The sequence below is a fragment of the Arachis stenosperma genome, chromosome 4 (genome assembly GCF_014773155.1).
Source record: "Arachis stenosperma cultivar V10309 chromosome 4, arast.V10309.gnm1.PFL2, whole genome shotgun sequence".
NCBI classification, from domain to species: Eukaryota; Viridiplantae; Streptophyta; class Magnoliopsida; order Fabales; family Fabaceae; genus Arachis; species Arachis stenosperma.
In genome coordinates this window covers 143,464,932-143,468,064 of record NC_080380.1, presented here as the reverse complement: position 1 = coordinate 143,468,064, position 3,133 = coordinate 143,464,932, and the positions used below count along the sequence as shown (strand labels likewise).

At 37.4% G+C, this 3,133-nt stretch overlaps 1 non-coding gene across 1 annotated transcript; it reads left to right on the top strand.

The window, feature by feature from the left end:
* Positions 1-395: 395 nt before the first annotated feature.
* Positions 396-503, top strand: LOC130978703 (small nucleolar RNA R71). The gene has a single exon (XR_009086321.1). It is a non-coding gene; the product is annotated as a small nucleolar RNA R71 (small nucleolar RNA).
* The last annotated feature ends 2,630 nt before the right edge of the window (positions 504-3,133 follow it).

Sequence of the window (3,133 nt, the reverse complement as noted above, 5' to 3'; positions counted from 1 at the left end):
GGTTCTCCTAGGTAATTCACCTCTTCCATGGAAGGGTTCTCAGGATCATAAGCTTCTTCCTCAGATGAAGCATCCTTAGTACTGTTTGGTGCATTTTGCATTCCAGACAGACTTTGAGAAATCAAATTGACTTGTTGAGTCAATATCTTATTCTGAGCCAGTATGGCATTCAGAGCATCAATCTCAAGAACTCCTTTCTTCTGACTAGTCCCATTATTCACAGGATTCCTTTCAGAAGTGTACATGAATTGGTTATTTGCAACCATTTCAATCAGCTCTTGAGCTTCTGCAGGCGTCTTCTTCAGATGAAGAGATCCTCCAGCAGAGCTATCCAAAGACATCTTGGATAGTTCAGAGAGACCATCATAGAAAATACCTATGATGCTCCATTCAGAAAGCATGTCTGAAGGACATTTTCTGATTAATTGCTTGTATCTTTCCCAAGCTTCATAGAGGGATTCTCCATCCTTCTGTCTGAAGGTTTGGACTTCCACTCTAAGCTTACTCCATCTTTGTGGTGGAAAGAACTTTGCCAAGAAGGCATTGACTAGCTTTTCCCAAGAGTCCAGGCTTTCTTTAGGTTGAGAATCCAACCATATTCTAGCTCTGTCTCTTACAGCAAAAGGGGATAGCATCAGTCTGTAGACCTCAGGGTTAACCCCATTAGTCTTGACTGTGTCACAGATTTGCAAGAATTCAGCTAAAAACTGATGAGGATCTTCCATTGGAAGTCCATGGAACTTGCAATTCTGTTGCATTAGAGAAACTAATTGAGGCTTAAGCTCAAAGTTGTTTGCTCCAATGGCAGGGATAGAGATGCTTCTCCCATAAAATTCAGGAGTAGGTGCAGTAAAGTCACCCAGCACCTTCCTTGCATTGTTGGCATTGTTGTTGTTTTCGGCTGCCATGGGTTCTTCTTCCTTGAAGAATTCGGTCAGGTCCTCTAAAGAGAGTTGTGCTTTGGCTTCTCTTAGCTTTCTCTTCAAGGTCCTTTCGGGTTCAGGGTCAGCTTCAACAAGAATGCCTTTGTCTCTGCTCCTGCTCATATGAAAGAGAAGAGAACAGAAAATATGGAATCCTCTATGTCACAGTATAGAGATTCCTTGAAATGTCAGAGGAAAATAGAAATAGAAAGAAGAAGGAGAAGAAGAATTCGAACTTTAATTAGATAAGGTTCGAATTGTGCATTTAGAAGGAGTGGTACTCCATAAATAGAAGGATGTGAGAAGGAGGGAAGAAGATTTTCGAAAATTCAATTAAAAGATTTTGAAAACATTTTGAAAATTTGATTGATAATTTTCGAAAATTGAAAGTGGAAGAGAAATCAAGTGATTTTTGAAAAAGATTTTGAAATTAGAAGTCAAAAAGATTTGATTGAAAACTATTTTGAAAAGATGAGGTTAAAAAGATTTGATTGAAAAGTTATGGTTTTAAAAAGATGTGATTGAGAAGATATGATTTGAAAACAATTTTAGAAGATATGATTTGAAAACAATTTGAAAAAGATATGATTTTGAAAATTAATGACTTGCCTAACAAGAAAAGATATGATTCAAACATTAAACCTTTCTCAACAGAAAAGGCATCAAATTTGAGATGTTCAATCAAATCATTAATTGTTAGTAAGTATCTTTGAAAAAGGAAAGAAATTGATTTTGAAAACATTTGATTGAAAAGATATGATTTGAAAAAGATTTGATTTAGAAAAACTTGAAAAAAATTGATTTGAAAACAAAATCCCCCTAGCACCATCCTGGCGTTAAACGCCCAGAATGGTATACATTCTGGCGTTTAACGCCCAAAATGCTACCTTTTTGGGCGTTAAACGCCCAACCAGGTGCCCTGGCTGGCGTTTAAACGCCAGTCTGCCTTCTTCACTGGGCATTTTTGAATGCTCAGCTTTTTCTGTATAATTCCTCTGCAGTGTGTTCTGAATCTTCAATCCCTTGTATCATTGACTTGAAAAGACACAAATTAAAATATTTTTGGATTTTTAATAATTAAAATGCAACAAGAATCAAATAACAATGCATGCAAGACACCAAACTTAGCAGTTTGTATACTACTGACACTAATGAACTGAAAATGCATATGAGACACACAAAATACTCAAGTCAATAGAATTCAAAGATCAAAACAAGAAATATATGCATGGATTCGAAAAATGTAACAAAAACATGCATTTGACACCAAACTTAAGATGAGACTCTAGACTCAAACAAGAAATATTTTTGGATTTTATGGTTTTTTTGAATTTTTTGTGTTTTTCGAAAATTAAGTGGAAAAAGGTATCAAAATTCTTAATGAGAATTCCAGGAATCAGTGCAATGCTAGTCTAAGACTCCGGTCCAGAAATTAGACATGGCTTCACAGCCAGCCAAGCTTCCAAAGAAAGCTTCGGTCCAAAACACTAGACATGACCAAAGGTCAGCCAAGCCTTAGCAAATCACTGCTCCAAAAGCAAGATTGATACGAAATCAACAAGCTCTTGTGGTGATAAGTTGAAACCTCGGTCCAATCAGATTAGACATGGCTTCTCAGCCAGCCAGATTTCAACAAATCATCATGAAACTCTAGAATTCATCTTCAAGAATTTCGAAAAAAAAGTACCTAATCTAAGCAACAAGATGAACCGTCAGTTGTCCAGCCTGAACAATCCCGGGCAATAACACCAAAAATTTGATGTTGTTGCCGGATCTTGGCACTGATGTTACCAAAGGCTTGCCCAAAACTAGAACAATCCCCGGCAACGGCGCCAAAAACTTGACGTGCGAAATTGTGAACTATACTTTTTCACAACTCTCATAATCCCTGGTAATGGCTCCAAAAACTTGGTGCGCTCAATACCATGGCATTACACAACTTCGCACAACTAACCAGCAAGTGCACTGGGTCGTCCAAGTAATAAACCTTACGTGAGTAAGGGTCGATCCCACGGAGATTGTTAGTATTGAAGCAAGCTATGGTCATCTTGTAAATCTTAGTCAGGCAAACTCAGATATATATGGTGATGAACGAAAATAACATAAAAGATAAAGATAGTGATACTTATGTAATTCATTGGTAGGAACTTCAGATAAGCGCATGAAGATGCCTTCCCTTCCGTCTCTCTGCTTTCCTACTGTCTTCATCC